Source organism: Salvelinus alpinus, chromosome 24, assembly GCF_045679555.1.
Source record: "Salvelinus alpinus chromosome 24, SLU_Salpinus.1, whole genome shotgun sequence".
Taxonomy (NCBI): Eukaryota; Metazoa; Chordata; class Actinopteri; order Salmoniformes; family Salmonidae; genus Salvelinus; species Salvelinus alpinus.
Window position 1 is genome coordinate 41,938,135 of NC_092109.1, and position 19,430 is coordinate 41,957,564.

Below are 19,430 nucleotides of genomic sequence, written 5' to 3' on the forward strand. Positions count from 1 at the left end.
TGATACGGGGTTACAGTAGAATGTGGACAACCAGGAGATGGAGACATTAATGATACGGGGTTACAGTAGAATGTGGACAACCAGGAGATGGTGGAGACATTAATGATACGGGGTTACAGTAGAATGTGGACAACCAGGAGATGGTGGAGACATTAATGATACGGGGTTACAGTAGAATGTGGACAACCAGGAGATGGTGGAGACATTAATGATACGGGGTTACAGTAGAATGTGGACAACTAGGAGATGGTGGAGACATTAATGATACGGGGTTACAGTAGAATGTGGACAACCAGGAGATGGTGGAGACATTAATGATACGGGGTTACAGTAGAATGTGGACAACCAGGAGATGTTGGTAACATTAATGATACGGGGTTACAGTAGAATGTGGACAACCAGGAGATGGTGGGGACATTAATGATACGGGGTTACAGTAGAATGTGGACAACCAGGAGATGTTGGGGACATTAATGATACGGGGTTACAGTAGAATGTGGACAACCAGGAGATGGTGGGGACATTAATGATACGGGGTTACAGTAGAATGTGGACAACCAGGAGATGGTGGAGACATTAATGATACGGGGTTACAGTAGAATGTGGACAACCAGGAGATGGAGACATTAATGATACGGGGTTACAGTAGAATGTGGACAACCAGGAGATGGTGGGGACATTAATGATACGGGGTTACAGTAGAATGTGGACAACCAGGAGATGGAGACATTAATGATACGGGGTTACAGTAGAATGTGGACAACCAGGAGATGGAGACATTAATGATACGGGGTTACAGTAGAATGTGGACAACCAGGAGATGGTGGAGACATTAATGATACGGGGTTACAGTAGAATGTGGACAACCAGGAGATGGTGGAGACATTAATGATACGGGGTTACAGTAGAATGTGAACAACCAGGAGATGGAGACATTAATGATACGGGGTTACAGTAGAATGTGGACAACCAGGAGATGGTGGAGACATTAATGATACGGGGTTACAGTAGAATGTGGACAACCAGGAGATGGAGACATTAATGATACGGGGTTACAGTAGAATGTGGACAACCAGGAGATGGTGGAGACATTAATGATACGGGGTTACAGTAGAATGTGGACAACCAGGAGATGGAGACATTAATGATACGGGGTTACAGTAGAATGTGGACAACCAGGAGATGGTGGAGACATTAATGATACGGGGTTACAGTAGAATGTGGACAACCAGGAGATGGAGACATTAATGATACGGGGTTACAGTAGAATGTGGACAACCAGGAGATGGTGGAGACATTAATGATACGGGGTTACAGTAGAATGTGGACAACCAGGAGATGGAGACATTAATGATACGGGGTTACAGTAGAATGTGGACAACCAGGAGATGGTGGAGACATTAATGATACGGGGTTACAGTAGAATGTGAACAACCAGGAGATGTTGGAGACATTAATGATACGGGGTTACAGTAGAATGTGGACAACCAGGAGATGGTGGAGACATTAATGATACGGGGTTACAGTAGAATGTGGACAACCAGGAGATGGTGGAGACATTAATGATACGGGGTTACAGTAGAATGTGGACAACCAGGAGATGTTGGGGACATTAATGATACGGGGTTACAGTAGAATGTGGACAACCAGGAGATGGTAACATTAATGATACGGGGTTACAGTAGAATGTGGACAACCAGGAGATGTTGGGGACATTAATGATACGGGGTTACAGTAGAATGTGGACAACCAGGAGATGGTGGAGACATTAATGATACGGGGTTACAGTAGAATGTGGACAACCAGGAGATGGTAACATTAATGATACGGGGTTACAGTAGAATGTGGACAACCAGGAGATGGTAACATTAATGATACGGGGTTACAGTAGAATGTGGACAACCAGGAGATGGTGGAGACATTAATGATACGGGGTTACAGTAGAATGTGGACAACCAGGAGATGGTGGAGACATTAATGATACGGGGTTACAGTAGAATGTGGACAACCAGGAGATGGTGGGGACATTAATGATACGGGGTTACAGTAGAATGTGGACAACCAGGAGATGGTGGGGACATTAATGATACGGGGTTACAGTAGAATGTGGACAACCAGGAGATGGTGGAGACATTAATGATACGGGGTTACAGTAGAATGTGGACAACCAGGAGATGGTGGAGACATTAATGATACGGGGTTACAGTAGAATGTGGACAACCAGGAGATGGAGACATTAATGATACGGGGTTACAGTAGAATGTGGACAACCAGGAGATGGTGGGGACATTAATGATACGGGGTTACAGTAGAATGTGGACAACCAGGAGATGGTGGGGACATTAATGATACGGGGTTACAGTAGAATGTGGACAACCAGGAGATGGTGGGGACATTAATGATACGGGGTTACAGTAGAATGTGGACAACCAGGAGATGGTGGGGACATTAATGATACGGGGTTACAGTAGAATGTGGACAACCAGGAGATGGAGACATTAATGATACGGGGTTACAGTAGAATGTGGACAACCAGGAGATGGTGGAGACATTAATGATACGGGGTTACAGTAGAATGTGGACAACCAGGAGATGTTGGAGACATTAATGATACGGGGTTACAGTAGAATGTGGACAACCAGGAGATGGTGGAGACATTAATGATACGGGGTTACAGTAGAATGTGGACAACCAGGAGATGGTGGAGACATTAATGATACGGGGTTACAGTAGAATGTGGACAACCAGGAGATGGTGGAGACATTAATGATACGGGGTTACAGTAGAATGTGGACAACCAGGAGATGGTGGAGACATTAATGATACGGGGTTACAGTAGAATGTGGACAACCAGGAGATGGTGGAGACATTAATGATACGGGGTTACAGTAGAATGTGGACAACCAGGAGATGGTGGAGACATTAATGATACGGGGTTACAGTAGAATGTGGACAACCAGGAGATGGTGGAGACATTAATGATACGGGGTTACAGTAGAATGTGGACAACCAGGAGATGGTGGAGACATTAATGATACAGGGTTACAGTAGAATGTGGACAACCAGGAGATGGTGGAGACATTAATGATACGGGGTTACAGTAGAATGTGGACAACCAGGAGATGGTGGAGACATTAATGATACGGGGTTACAGTAGAATGTGGACAACCAGGAGATGGTGGAGACATTAATGATACGGGGTTACAGTAGAATGTGGACAACCAGGAGATGGTGGAGACATTAATGATACGGGGTTACAGTAGAATGTGGACAACCAGGAGATGGTGGAGACATTAATGATACGGGGTTACAGTAGAATGTGGACAACCAGGAGATGGTGGAGACATTAATGATACAGGGTTACAGTAGAATGTGGACAACCAGGAGATGGTGGAGACATTAATGATACGGGGTTACAGTAGAATGTGGACAACCAGGAGATGGTGGAGACATTAATGATACGGGGTTACAGTAGAATGTGGACAACCAGGAGATGGTAACATTAATGATACGGGGTTACAGTAGAATGTGGACAACCAGGAGATGGTAACATTAATGATACGGGGTTACAGTAGAATGTGGACAACCAGGAGATGGTAACATTAATGATACGGGGTTACAGTAGAATGTGGACAACCAGGAGATGGTGGAGACATTAATGATACGGGGTTACAGTAGAATGTGGACAACCAGGAGATGGTAACATTAATGATACGGGGTTACAGTAGAATGTGGACAACCAGGAGATGGTAACATTAATGATACGGGGTTACAGTAGAATGTGGACAACCAGGAGATGGTGGAGACATTAATGATACGGGGTTACAGTAGAATGTGGACAACCAGGAGATGGTGGAGACATTAATGATACGGGGTTACAGTAGAATGTGGACAACCAGGAGATGTTGGAGACATTAATGATACGGGGTTACAGTAGAATGTGGACAACCAGGAGATGGTGGAGACATTAATGATACGGGGTTACAGTAGAATGTGGACAACCAGGAGATGGTGGAGACATTAATGATACGGGGTTACAGTAGAATGTGGACAACCAGGAGATGTTGGGGACATTAATGATACGGGGTTACAGTAGAATGTGGACAACCAGGAGATGGTGGAGACATTAATGATACGGGGTTACAGTAGAATGTGGACAACCAGGAGATGGTGGAGACATTAATGATACGGGGTTACAGTAGAATGTGGACAACCAGGAGATGGTGGAGACATTAATGATACGGGGTTACAGTAGAATGTGGACAACCAGGAGATGGAGACATTAATGATACGGGGTTACAGTAGAATGTGGACAACCAGGAGATGGAGACATTAATGATACGGGGTTACAGTAGAATGTGAACAACCAGGAGATGTTGGAGACATTAATGATACGGGGTTACAGTAGAATGTGGACAACCAGGAGATGGTGGAGACATTAATGATACGGGGTTACAGTAGAATGTGGACAACCAGGAGATGTTGGAGACATTAATGATACGGGGTTACAGTAGAATGTGGACAACCAGGAGATGTTGGAGACATTAATGATACGGGGTTACAGTAGAATGTGGACAACCAGGAGATGTTGGAGACATTAATGATACGGGGTTACAGTAGAATGTGGACAACCAGGAGATGGTGGAGACATTAATGATACGGGGTTACAGTAGAATGTGGACAACCAGGAGATGGAGACATTAATGATAAGGGGTTACAGTAGAATGTGGACAACCAGGAGATGGTGGAGACATTAATGATACAGGGTTACAGTAGAATGTGGACAACCAGGAGATGGTGGAGACATTAATGATACGGGGTTACAGTAGAATGTGGACAACCAGGAGATGGTGGAGACATTAATGATACGGGGTTACAGTAGAATGTGGACAACCAGGAGATGGTGGAGACATTAATGATACGGGGTTACAGTAGAATGTGGACAACCAGGAGATGGTGGAGACATTAATGATACGGGGTTACAGTAGAATGTGGACAACCAGGAGATGGTGGAGACATTAATGATACGGGGTTACAGTAGAATGTGGACAACCAGGAGATGGTGGAGACATTAATGATACGGGGTTACAGTAGAATGTGGACAACCAGGAGATGGAGACATTAATGATACGGGGTTACAGTAGAATGTGGACAACCAGGAGATGTTGGAGACATTAATGATACGGGGTTACAGTAGAATGTGGACAACCAGGAGATGGTGGAGACATTAATGATACGGGGTTACAGTAGAATGTGGACAACCAGGAGATGGTGGAGACATTAATGATACGGGGTTACAGTAGAATGTGGACAACCAGGAGATGGTGGAGACATTAATGATACGGGGTTACAGTAGAATGTGGACAACCAGGAGATGGTGGAGACATTAATGATACGGGGTTACAGTAGAATGTGGACAACCAGGAGATGGTGGAGACATTAATGATACGGGGTTACAGTAGAATGTGGACAACCAGGAGATGGTGGAGACATTAATGATACGGGGTTACAGTAGAATGTGGACAACCAGGAGATGGTGGGGACATTAATGATACGGGGTTACAGTAGAATGTGGACAACCAGGAGATGGTGGAGACATTAATGATACGGGGTTACAGTAGAATGTGGACAACCAGGAGATGGTAGACATTAATGATACGGGGTTACAGTAGAATGTGGACAACCAGGAGATGGTGGAGACATTAATGATACGGGGTTACAGTAGAATGTGGACAACCAGGAGATGGTGGAGACATTAATGATACGGGGTTACAGTAGAATGTGGACAACCAGGAGATGGTGGAGACATTAATGATACGGGGTTACAGTAGAATGTGGACAACCAGGAGATGGTGGAGACATTAATGATACGGGGTTACAGTAGAATGTGGACAACCAGGAGATGGTGGAGACATTAATGATACGGGGTTACAGTAGAATGTGGACAACCAGGAGATGGTGGAGACATTAATGATACGGGGTTACAGTAGAATGTGGACAACCAGGAGATGGTGGAGACATTAATGATACGGGGTTACAGTAGAATGTGGACAACCAGGAGATGGAGACATTAATGATACGGGGTTACAGTAGAATGTGGACAACCAGGAGATGGAGACATTAATGATACGGGGTTACAGTAGAATGTGGACAACTAGGAGATGGTGGAGACATTAATGATACGGGGTTACAGTAGAATGTGGACAACCAGGAGATGGTGGAGACATTAATGATACAGGGTTACAGTAGAATGTGGACAACCAGGAGATGTTGGTAACATTAATGATACGGGGTTACAGTAGAATGTGGACAACCAGGAGATGGTGGAGACATTAATGATACGGGGTTACAGTAGAATGTGGACAACCAGGAGATGGTGGAGACATTAATGATACAGGGTTACAGTAGAATGTGGACAACCAGGAGATGGTGGAGACATTAATGATACGGGGTTACAGTAGAATGTGGACAACCAGGAGATGGTGGAGACATTAATGATACGGGGTTACAGTAGAATGTGGACAACCAGGAGATGGAGACATTAATGATACGGGGTTACAGTAGAATGTGGACAACCAGGAGATGGTGGAGACATTAATGATACGGGGTTACAGTAGAATGTGGACAACCAGGAGATGGTGGAGACATTAATGATATTAAATTAATGCTAATTTGAATATATACACATGTGGAATTGCATATTATTTTTTTGTGTCCAATCATTTTGAAATGTTAAATCATAATGTCACACATTGGTACCATTATACATAGAAAGACCATAAACAGTATGCTGGCAAACCAAACAGGTTTCTGCGAAACATAGAAAATAAATTAAAACTAGTCCCGTGTGGCTCAGTTGGTAGAGCATGGCGCTTGCAACGCCAGGGTTGTGGGTTCATTCCCCACGGGGGGACCAGGATGAATATGTATGACCTTTCCAATTTGTAAGTCGCTCTGGATAAGAGCGTCTGCTAAATGACTTAAATGTAAATGTAAATGTAAATATGTCTGTGTTCCAAATGACATCCTATAGGGTCCTGGTCAAAAGTAGTGCACTAAATAGGGAATAGGGAGCCATTTGGTACGCATACTATGTGTGTTTGAGTGTTTTCCGGTTTGGATGATAAATAATTCACATGTCCTGGTTTCAGAGAGGACCCGACTGGATGACTCAATCTGCTTCCTTTTTTATAGGGAAAGACTGAATAGGTGTTTGTCTAATAGGCTACACCAACCAGGATCGACCAGGATCTACTGTCCAATACACACAGAATCAGTTAAGGACTGTATTTGGTCTAATAGGCTACACCAACCAGGATCGACCAGGATCTACTGTCCAATACACACAGAATCAGTTAAGGACTGTCTTTGGTCTAATAGGCTACACCAACCAGGATCGACCAGGATCTACTGTCCAATACACACAGAATCAGTTAAGGACTGTCTTTGGTCTAATAGGCTACACCAACCAGGATCGACCAGGAACTAATGTCCAATACACGCAGAATCAGTTAAGGACTGTCTTTGGTCTAATAGGCTACACCAACCAGGATCAACCAGGAGCTACTGTCCAATACACGCAGAATCAGTTAAGGACTGTCTTTGGTCTAATAGGCTACACCAACCAGGATCGACCAGGATCTACTGTCCAATACACACAGAATCAGTTAAGGACTGTCTTTGGTTTAATAGGCTACACCAACCAGGATCGACCAGGATCTACTGTCCAATACACACAGAATCAGTTAAGGACTGTATTTGGTCTAATAGGCTACACCAACCAGGATCGACCAGGATCTACTGTCCAATACACACAGAATCAGTTAAGGACTGTCTTTGGTCTAATAGGCTACACCAACCAGGATCGACCAGGATCTACTGTCCAATACACACAGAATCAGTTAAGGACTGTCTTTGGTCTAATAGGCTACACCAACCAGGATCGACCAGGAACTAATGTCCAATACACGCAGAATCAGTTAAGGACTGTCTTTGGTCTAATAGGCTACACCAACCAGGATCAACCAGGAGCTACTGTCCAATACACGCAGAATCAGTTAAGGACTGTCTTTGGTCTAATAGGCTACACCAACCAGGATCGACCAGGATCTACTGTCCAATACACACAGAATCAGTTAAGGACTGTCTTTGGTCTAATAGGCTACACCAACCAGGATCGACCAGGAACTAATGTCCAATACACACAGAATCAGTTAAGGACTGTCTTTGGCGTTTTGTGTCTCTTTCTACCTCACTATCTTTCTCCTCTCCTCCCCCCTACCTCTCAACTCTCTACTTCCCTCTCTCGCTCTCTACCTCCCTCCCCCTCCATCTCCCTCCCTCTTTCTCTTTCTACCTCCCTATCTATCTCCTCTCCTCCCCCCTCCCTCTCCACTTCCCTCTCTCTCTCTCTCTACCTCCCTCCCTCTCTCTCTTTCTACCTCCATCTCTCTCCCTCTTTCTCTTTCGACCTCCCTATCTATCTCCTCCCCCTCCCTCTCCCACTCTCTATCTACCTCCCTCTCTTTCTACCTCACAATCTCTCTCCTCTCCTCCCCCTCGCTCTCAACTCTCTATCTTTCTCTCCATCTCCCCTCTCTCTCTCTCACTCTCTCTGATCTCTCAACAGTAAATTAATCTGTAACTCGTGATGAGAGGACAGGAATGGACACACAGAGCAGAAATCACTTCAGTTAATTTTCCCCACTAATCATCCGCTCAAGTTAAAGTTCCCAAAATAGATTAGAACTCTGAATCCCGTGGAGAATCTGCATAAGACATTTTCAAAGTATATAAGAAGCTATGACAATGTCCTCAGGGTGACACAAAACTACCTAGCATAACAACTAAGTAATGATCAATATAACTTGAATGTACATAATGCAGATATCACATAGAATATACAGTACCAGTCAAAAGTTTGGACACACCTACTCATTCAAGGGTTTTTATTTATTTTGACTCTTTTCTACATCGTAAAAATAATAGTGAAGACATCAAAACTGTGCTAAACAAATCAAAATATATTTGAGATTTTTCAAAGTAGCCACCCTTTGCCTTGATGATAGCTTTGCACACTCTTGGCATTCTCTCAACCAGCTTCACCTGCAATGCTTTTCCAACAGTCTTGAAGGAGTTCCCTCATATGCTTGTTGTTGGCTGCTTTTCCTTAACTCTGTGATCCAACTCATCCCAAACTATCTCAATTGGGTTCAGGTCGGGTGATTGTGGAGGCCAGGTCATCTGATGCAGCACTCCATCATTCTCCTTCTTGGTCAAATAGCTCTTACACAGCCTGGAGGTGTGTTGGGTCATTGTTATGTTGAAAAACAAATGATAGTCCCATTAAGCGCAAATCAGATGGGATGGCGTATCGCTGTAGAAGTGTGACTTGAATTGTAAATAAATCACAGACAGTGTCACCAGCAAAGCAACCCCACACCATCATACCTCCTCCTCCTCCATGCTTCACGGTGGGAAGCGAAGATCATCCGTTCACCTACTCTGCGTCTCACAAAGACATTGCGGTTGGAACCAAAAATCTCAAATTTGGACTCATCAGACCAAAGGACAGATTTACACCGGTCTAATGTCCATTGCTCATGTTTCTTGGCCCAAGCAAGTCTCTTCTTTTTATTGGTGTCCTTTAGTAGTGGTTTCTTTGCAGCAATTCGACCATGAAGGCCTGATTCACACAGTCTCCTCTGAACACTTTTTTGGTTACTACATGATTCCATATGTGTTATTTCATAGTTTTGATGTCTTCACTATTATTCTACAATGTAGAAAAAAAGAGAAAAATAAAGAAAAACCCTTGAATGAGTAGGTGTGTCCGAACTTTAGACTGGTACTGTATATTCTATATCATTTTAACACATACAACACATCGACAGTGGGGCGGCAAGTAGCCTAGTGGTTAGAGCGTTGGGCCAGTAACCGAAAGGTTGCTGGATCGAATCCCTGAGCGGACAAGGTAAAAATTGGTCGTTCTGCCCCTGAACAGGGCAGTTAACCCACTGTTCTCCGGTAGGCTGTCATTGTAAATAAGTATTTGTTCTTAACTGACTTGCTTAGTTAAATAAAAAGGTTAAAAAAATGTCAGCTAATATTATGAGGAATGTGTCACATTAACTGCACACCCTTACAGACATGTAGGCATATGTACTAACAAGGACACGCTCAGGCTTGCATGGAACATCAAACAAACTTCTCTGTCTTTCCTTGACAATCCCGTTTTGCCAGGCTGTGTATCTCTGGGATATGGTAAATCTTTCATGAAGAAAAATTGTGTGACTTGCTTCAGCTTTTTAAAAGTATTTTTGTAGAAGAAGTTTAAAACGTTCTTACTTGAAGACGGAAGCCACAGTAGGGGGAAATCAGCGCCACTGGCCGAGCCTCACCACCGTTGTCGTTGTTGTTGTAGTAGCCGTGCTGAGGAGCGTCAGTCACCACGGTAACAACACGTGCTGTTCTATCGCTGGTCCGATGACGTCACAGGGGAAATAACTGTGTTGTGTTTTTAGCAGTAACTTCATTGTTGTTGTAATATACCAAACGGACTCTGGCATTTCTTTAGGTATATAATGAATGACATGTACCCATGGATTCTTGACTGAATAACTTCATGAGCTTCGTTAAACTGCCGTAACCCCATCAGAACCCAATGTTTGTAAACAAAGTTTACATTTTACATAAACAAAGTAATTGTAAACAAACACTTAATCTTCTTAACACATGCTCATCTGATGGATGACTAGGTTTAGCATCCATAGATCTGTCTATGAATTTGACAGTGATTACATTTCTCCAGACCCTTCCCTCCAGGTTTTTACCGAAACAGAGGTGAGGAGTCGTTTTGTTATTTTTCAACAGTTGATAGAGAAACAGCGAAGTATAGTCCCTGTCCCCACCAGCCGTGAGGGAGGAGGGTCGGCAGGGTCATTTAAGAGAATATAGTCCCTGTCCCCACCAGCCGTGAGGGAGGAGGGTCGGCAGGATCATTTAAGAGAATATAGTCCCTGTCCCCACCAGCCGTGAGGGAGGAGGGTCGGCAGGATCATTTAAGAGAATATAGTCCCTGTCCCCACCAGCCGTGAGGGAGGAGGGTCGGCAGGATCGTTTATCCTATTATGTTTGATGACAGTTTCTGTGTAAGTTTGTGCACACGTATGTGTGCATGCAGAAGTGAAAGGAATTGCTTGAGTGTGTATGTGTGTGTGTGTGGTTGTGTGTGCATGCACATCCGTGTGTATGTACATGTATATTCATATAAGGACCTACGTATGTAGTCTAATGATGTAGTCTAAGCGTGTGCGTCTAAGCGTGTAGTCTAAGCGTGTAGTCTAAGCGTGTGAGTCAAAGCGTGTGAGTCTAAGCGTGTGAGTCTAAGCGTGTAGTCTAAGCGTGTGAGTCTAAGCGTGTGAGTCTAAGCGTGTGAGTCTAAGCGTGTGAGTCTAAGCGTGTATTCTAAGCGTGTGAGTCTAAGCGTGTAGTCTAAGCGTGTATTCTAAGCGTGTGAGTCTAAGCGTGTGAGTCTAAGCGTGTGAGTCTAAGCGTGTGAGTCTAAGCGTGTATTCTAAGCGTGTGAGTCTAAGCGTGTGAGTCTAAGCGTGTGAGTCTAAGCGTGTGAGTCTAAGCGTGTGAGTCTAAGCGTGTGAGTCTAAGCGTGTGAGTCTAAGCGTGTAGTCTAAGCGTGTGAGTCTAAGCGTGTGAGTCTAAGCGTGTGAGTCTAAGCGTGTGAGTCTAAGCATGTGAGTCTAAGCGTGTGAGTCTAAGCGTGTAGTCTAAGCGTGTGAGTCTAAGCTTGTGAGTCTAAGCGTGTAGTCTAAGCGTATAGTCTAAGCGTGTGAGTCTAAGCGTGTAGTCTAAGCGTGTAGTCTAAGCGTGTGAGTCTAAGTGTGTGAGTCTAAGCATGTGAGTCTAAGCGTGTAGTCTAAGCGTGTAGTCTAAGCGTGTGCGTCTAAGCGCGTGAGTCTCATCGTGTTAGTCTAAGCGTGTAGTCTAAGCATGTAGTCTAAGCATGTGAGTCTAAGCGTGTAGTCTAAGCGTGTAGTCTAAGCGTGTAGTCTAAGCGCGTAGTCTAAGTGTGTAGTCTAAGCGTGTAGTCTAAGCATTTGAGTCTAAGCGTGTAGTCTAAGCGTGTAGTCTAAGCATGTAGTCTAAACATTTGAGTCTAAGCGTGTAGTCTAAGCGTGTAGTGTTTGCTCCAGTGAATAAGACTTCAACGTGACAATAAAGGCACTGGAGCAGCATCACAGCATCGTTAGACTAGATCAGCCCATGTGTCTAATCTATCTTGTCCTAGATCTACATCCAGCACATGTGACACTGTCTATTGCGCTCTCTGTTACCGCGGTAGCGTCAGAGAGAGGAGGAGCCAGGGCCCCTCTCCCGCTCCTTTCTCGTGTCCTGCCAACTTCATGATGTCATGCTCTGCTTTAACTATGTTATATGTGCAACTTGATGACCACACACACATCCTTATCATCACCAGCCTCCCTGGGTCTGTCTACTATAGAGCATTATCATCACCAGCCTCCCTGCGACTAGTGGTTAGAGCGTTGGACTAGTAACTGAAAGGTTGCAAGTTCAAATCCCCGAGCTGACAAGGTACAATTCTGTCGTTCTGCTCCTGAACAGGACAGTTAACCCACTGTTCCTAGGCCATCATTGAAAATAAGAATTTGTTCTTAACTGACTTGCCTAGTTAAATAAAGGTCAAATAAACAAAAATCCCTCTAGCTCCTCTCCTCTCTCCTCTCTCTAGCCCCCTACTCTCCATCTCCTCTCTCTAGCCCCTCCTCATCTCTCCTCTCCTCTCTAGCCCTCTCCTCTCCTCTCTCTAGCCCCCTCCTCATCTCTCCTCTCCTCTCTAGCCTCCTCTCCTCTCTAGCCCCCTCCTCATCTCTCCTCTCATCTCTCTCCTCTCCTCACCTCTAGCCTCCTCATCTCTCCTCTCCTCTCTCTAGCCCCCTCCTCACCTCTAGCCTCCTCATCTCTCCTCTCTCTAGCCCCCTCCTCATCTCTCCTCTCCTCTCTCTAGCCCCCTCCTCATCTCTCCTCTCCTCTCTCTAGCCCCCTCCTCATCTCTCCTCTCCTCTCTAGCCTCCTCATCTCTCCTCTCCTCTCTCTAGCCCCCTCCTCATCTCTCCTCTCCTCTCTAGCCCCCTCCTCATCTCTCCTCTCCTCTCTAGCCCCCTCCTCATCTCTCATCTCCTCTCTAGCCCCCTCCTCATCTCTCCTCTCTCTAGCCCCCTCCTCATCTCTCCTCTCCTCTCTCTAGCCCCCTCCTCATCTCTCCTCTCTCTAGCCCCCTCCTCATCTCTAGCCTCCTCTTCTCTCCTCTCATCTCTCTAGCCCCCTCCTCTCTCCTTTATCCCTCTCCTCTCTAGCCCCTCCTCATCTCTCCTCTCTCTAGCCCCCTCCTCATCTCTAGCCTCCTCTTCTCTCCTCTCCTCTCTCTAGCCCCCTCCTCTCTCCTTTATCCCTCTCCTCTCTAGCCCCCTCCTCATCGCTCTTCTCTCTAGCCCCCTCATCTCTCCTCTCCTCTCTAGCCCCCTCATCTCTCCTCTCCTCTCTAGCCCCCTCCTCATCTCTCCTGTCATCTCTCTAGCCCCCTCCTCATCTCTAGCCCCCTCCTCTCTCTAGCCCCCTCCTCATCTCTCCTCTCCTCTCTCTAGCCCCCTCCTCATCTCTCCTCTCCTCTCTCTAGCCCCCTCCTCATCTCTCCTCTCCTCTCTAGCCCCCTCCTCATCTCTCCTCTCCTCTCTCTAGCCCCCTCCTCATCTCTCCTCTCTCTACCCCCCTCCTCATCTCTCCTCACCTCTAGCCTCCTCATCTCTCTTCTCCTCTCTCTAGCCCCCTCCTCATCTCTCCTCTCCTCTAGCCCCTCCTCATCTCTCCTCTCTCCAGCCCCCTCCTCATCTCTCCTCACCTCTAGCCTCCTCATCTCTCCTCTCCTCTCTCTAGCCCCCTCCTCATCTCTCATCTTCTCTCTAGCCCCCTCCTCATCTCTCCTCTCCTCTCTCTAGCCCCCTCCTCTCTCTAGCCCCCTCCTCATCTCTCCTCTCCTCTCTCTAGCCCCCTCCTCATCTCTCCTCTCCTCTCTCTAGCCCCCTCCTCATCTCTCCTCTCCTCTCTCTAGCCCCCTCCTCATCTCTCCTCTCCTCTCTCTAGCCCCCTCCTCATCTCTCCTCTCTCTAGCCCCCTCCTCATCTCTCCTCTCCTCTCTAGCCCCCTCATCTCTCCTCTCCTCTCTCTAGCCCCCTCCTCACCTCTAGCCTCCTCATCTCTCATCTCCTCTCTCTAGTCTAGCCCCCTCCTCATCTCTCCTCTCTCTAGCCCCTTCCTCATCTCTCCTCTCCTCTCTCTAGCCCCCTCATCTCTCATCTTCTCTCTAGCCCCCTCCTCATCTCTCCTCTCCTCTCTCTAGCCCCCTCCTCATCTCTAGCCTCCTCTTCTCTCCTCTCCTCTCTCTAGCCCCCTCCTCATCTCTCCTCTCCTCTCTCTAGCCCCCTCCTCATCCCTCTCCTCTCCTCTCTCTATCCCCCTCCTCATCTCTCCTCTCCTCTCTCTAGCCCCCTCCTCATCTCTCCTCTCCTCTCTCTAGCCCCCTCATCATCCCTCTCCTCTCCTCTCTCTAGCCCCCTCCTCACCTCTAGCCTCCTCTTCTCTCCTCTCCTCTCTCTAGCCCCCTCCTCATCTCTCCTCTCCTCTCTCTAGCCCCCTCCTCATCTCTAGCCTCCTCATCTCTCCTCTCTATCCCCCTCCTCATCTCTCCTCTCCTCTCTCTAGCCCCCTCCTCACCTCTAGCCTCCTCATCCCTCTCCTCTCCTCTCTCTAGCCCCCTCCTCATCTCTCCTCTCCTCTCTCTATCCCCCTCCTCATCTCTCCTCTCTTCTCTCTAGCCCCCTCCTCATCTCTCCTCTCCTCTCTCTAGCCCCCTCCTCATCTCTCCTCTCCTCTCTCTAGCCCCCTCCTCATCTCTCCTCTCTTCTCTCTAGCCCCCTCCTCATCTCTCCTCTCCTCTCTCTAGCCCCCTCCTCATCTCTCCTCTCCTCTCTCTAGCCCCCTCCTCACCACTCCTCTCCTCTCTAGCCCCCTCCTCATCTCTCCTCTCCTCTCTCTAGCCCCCTCCTCATCTCTCCTCTCCTCTCTCTAGCCCCCTCCTCATCCCTCTCCTCTCCTCTCTCTAGCCCCCTCCTCACCTCTAGCCTCCTCATCTCTCCTCTCCTCTCTCTATCCCCCACCTCATCTCTCCTGTCATCTATCTAGCCCCCTCCCCTCTCCTTTAACCCTCTCCTCTCCTCTCCTCTCCTCTCCTCTCCTCTCCTCTCCTCTCCTCTTCTCTCCTCTCTCATTTAACCCCCTTCTCTACTATCCTTTCTATCCCTTTCCTCTCTCTAGAGAGACGTTGGGAGGAGACTCAACAACAGATAGGACAGAGAAGGAGAGAGAGAGATTCACTTGAGAGACAGAGAGAGAGACAGATAGGACAGAGAAGGAGGAGGTACTCACTTGAGAGACGGAGAGAGAGACAGATAGGACAGAGAAGGAGGGGGTACTCACTTGAGAGACGGAGAGAGAGACAGATAGGACAGAGAAGGTACTCGGGAAAGACAGAGAACACACACAACGACAGATAGGGTAGAGAGGACAAGGTACTCACGTGAGAGAAGAAGAAAGCTGTTCAGCATGGAATCAGTGTTTTCCCCCACGAGGGGAGATATCCATACAGAGAACCAGCCAACATCGCACACAGAGACAGAGGAGAAATCACACGCACAGAATAAAGATAGAGAGAATGTAGGAAAGAAGGAAGGAGAGAGAGAGAAGTCATACTATCAGGGAGGCAGGACTAGGGTGTGTGATCGTGATCTGGATTGAGTGCATGTATGTGTAAAAAAGAGAGGCAGAGAGAGAGAGAGAGAGAGAGAGAGAGAGAGAGAGAGGAGAGAGAGGGGAGAGAGAGAGAATGTGCAAGCTCATTCGCTGAGCTGAAAGTGGGAAGGGGCAAGATTATCCAATGATATGAGAGAGGAGAAATAGCAGCAGAGCGATATAGAGAGAAGGAGGCAGAGAGAGAGAGAGAGAAAGGGAGGCAGAGAGAGAGACAGAGAAGGAGAGGGGGGGTGCAGAAAGAAAGAGACAGGCAGAGAGCGAGAGAGACGGGGAGATCAACCACTTCCAGACTCGGGGACATGTACTAGTCTGTGGAGACCTAAATGCCAGAACTGGACAGGAACCTGAACCTCTCAGCACACAGGGGGACACACACCTACCCAGGAGGTGACAGCATTCCCTCTCCAATATACCCCCCCTAGACACAACTATGACAAAACAACAATAACTAGGTGACAACTCCTGCAGCTCTGTCACACGCTGGGTATGTACATAGTCAATGGTAGGCTTCGAGGGGACTCCTACGGTAGGTACACCTACAGATCATCTCCTGGCAGTAGTTCTGTAGATTACTTTATCACTGATCTCAACCCAGAGTCTCTCAGAGCGTTCACAGTCAGCCCATTAACACCCCTATCAGATCACAGCAAACTCACAGTCTACGTGAACAGAGCAATACTCAATCTTGAGGCATCAAAGCCAAAGGAACTGCATAATGTTAAAACATGTTGAAACTTACCCATAAATTATTAGCCAACAACTAATTCTATCCCTTTTAGACAACTTCCTGGACAAAACGTTTCACTGTATTAGTGAAGGTGTAAACTCGGCCGTAGAAAACCTAAACAGTATATTTGACCTTTCAGCTTCCCTATCAATTTGTTTTTTCAAGCAGACAACCTAAGAAAATTAACAACAATGACAAATGGTTTGATGAAAAAATGCTAAAACCTAAGAAAGAAATTAAGAAACCTGTCCAACCAAAAACACAGAGACCCAGAAAACCTGAGTCTACGCCTTCACTATAGTGAATCACTAAAACAATACAGAAATACGCCACGGAACAAGAAGGAACAGCTCGTCATAAGCCGAATAGCCCTTTTTGGTCCCAGATAGCATCGATAGAATCAAAGCACGGAATGAAACACACTCAACAAACAGCAACACAAAGACTTATCCAAAACAGCAGAGGTGGGAAAAAAAGTACCCAATTGTCATACTTGAGTAAAAGTAAAGATACCTTAATAGAAAATAACTCAAAATAAAAGTGAATTTCACTCAGTAAAATACTCCTTGAGTAAAAGTCTAAAACAATTTGGTTTTAAATACACTTCAGTATCAAAAGTAAATGAAATTGCTAAAAATATACTTAAGTATCATAAGTTAATTAAAGTAAAAGTTGAAATCTTTTGAAATTCCTTATATTAATTAAGTAAATCAGACGGCAACATTTTCTTGTTTTTTTTAATGTACGGATAGCCAGGGGCACGCTCCAACACTCAGACATCATTTACAGACAGCCAGGGGAACACTCCAACACTCAGACGTCATTTACAGACAGCCAGAGGAACACTCCAACACTCAGACATCATTTACAGACAGCCAGGGGAACACTCCAAAACTCAGACATCATTTACAGACAGCCAGGGGAACACTCCAACACTCAGACGTCATTTACAGACAGCCAGAGGAACACTCCAACACTCAGACATCATTTACAGACAGCCAGGGGAACACTCCAACACTCAGACGTCATTTACAGACAGCCAGAGGAACACTCCAACACTCAGACATCATTTACAGACAGCCAGGGGAACACTCCAAAACTCAGACATCATTTACAGACAGCCAGGGGAACACTCCAACACTCAGACGTCATTTACAGACAGCCAGAGGAACACTCCAACACTCAGACATCATTTACAGACAGCCAGGGGAACACTCCAAAACTCAGACATCATTTACAGACAGCCAGAGGAACACTCCAACACTCAGACATAATTTACAGACAGCCAGGGGAACACTCCAACACTCAGACATCATTTACAGACAGCCAGAGGAACACTCCAACACTCAGACATAATTTACAGACAGCCAGGGGAACACTCCAACACTCAGACATAATTTACAGACAGCCAGAGGAACACTCCAACCTCAAACATAATTTACAGACAGCCAGGGGAACACTCCAAAACTCAGACATCATTTACAGACAGCCAGGGGAACACTCCAAAACTCAGACATCATTTACAGACAGCCAGGGGAACACTCCAACACCCAGTCATCATTTACAGACAGCCAGGGGAACACTCCAAAACTCAGACATCATTTACAGATAGCCAGGGGCACGCTCCAACACTCAGACATCATTTACAGACAGCCAGGGGAACACTCCAACACCCAGACATCATTTACAGACAGCCAGGGGAACGCTCCAACACTCAGACATCATTTACAGACAGGCAGGGGAACACTCCAACACTCAGACATCATTTACAGACAGCCAGGGGAACACTCCAACACTCAGACATCATTTACAGACAGCCAGGGGAACACTCCAACACTCAGACATCATTTACAGACAGCCAGGGGAACACTCCAACACTCAGACATCATTTACAGACAGCCAGGGGAACACTCCAACACCCAGACATCATTTACAGACAGCCAGGGGAACACTCCAACACCCAGACATCATTTACAGACAGCCAGGGGAACACTCCAACACTCAGACATCATTTACAGACAAAGCATTTGTGTTTAGTGACTCTGTCAGAACAGAGGCAGTAGGGATGACCAGGGATGTTCTCTGTTTAGTGACTCTGTCAGAACAGAGGCAGTAGGGATGACCAGGGATGTTCTCTTGATAAGTGTGTGAATTGGACCATTTTCCTGTCCTGCTAAGCATTCTAAATGTAACTAGTACTTTTGGGTGTCAGGGATAATGTATGGAGTAAAAAGTATATAATTTTGTTTAGGAATGTAGTGAAATAAAAGTTAAAAAGTAGAAGTAGAAGTTGTCAAAAATAGAAATAGTGAAGTACAGATACCCCAAAAAACGACTTAATAAGTAAAAATACTTGAAAGTACTACGTAAGTACTTTACACCACTGCAAAAGAGAGATTTATGAATAGACCACTTCTCCAATCTTTTGGGCTTCATAACAAAGAACAAACAGCAAAAATATATATATGATCAATTCAAAATCTTAGAATCAGCAATTAAAGACTACCAGAACCCACTGGATTATCCAATAACATTGAATGAACTATAGGACAAAAACCATCCAACCCATAAAGGCTTGTGAGGTTGATGGTATCTTCAATGAAATGATAAAATATACAGACCACAAATTCCAATTGGCTATACTTAAACTCTTTAACACAGTCCTCAGCTCTGGCATCTTCCCCAATATTTGGAACCAATGACTGATCACCCCAATCCACAAAAGTGGAGCCAAATTTGACTCCAATAACTACCGTGGGATATGCGTCAACAGCAACCTTGAGAAAATCCTCTGTATTATCAT

General features: G+C 45.9%; 1 protein-coding gene across 6 annotated transcripts in view; it reads right to left on the minus strand.

The window, feature by feature from the left end:
• LOC139552850 (tripartite motif-containing protein 3-like) overlaps positions 1–19,430 on the minus strand; it is a 116,154-nt gene that overhangs the window by 73,045 nt on the left and 23,679 nt on the right. Inside the window, exon 1 of one of the 6 annotated variants that reach the window (XM_071364942.1) lies at positions 15,668–15,887. The exons of 4 other annotated variants lie outside the window; for them this stretch is intronic. The gene's annotated coding sequence lies outside the window, so the exon portion shown is untranslated. Of the gene's footprint in view, positions 1–10,347; positions 10,685–15,667; positions 15,888–19,430 lie in introns of those variants that run through there. One more of the 6 variants, XM_071364944.1, reaches the window with a different exon arrangement.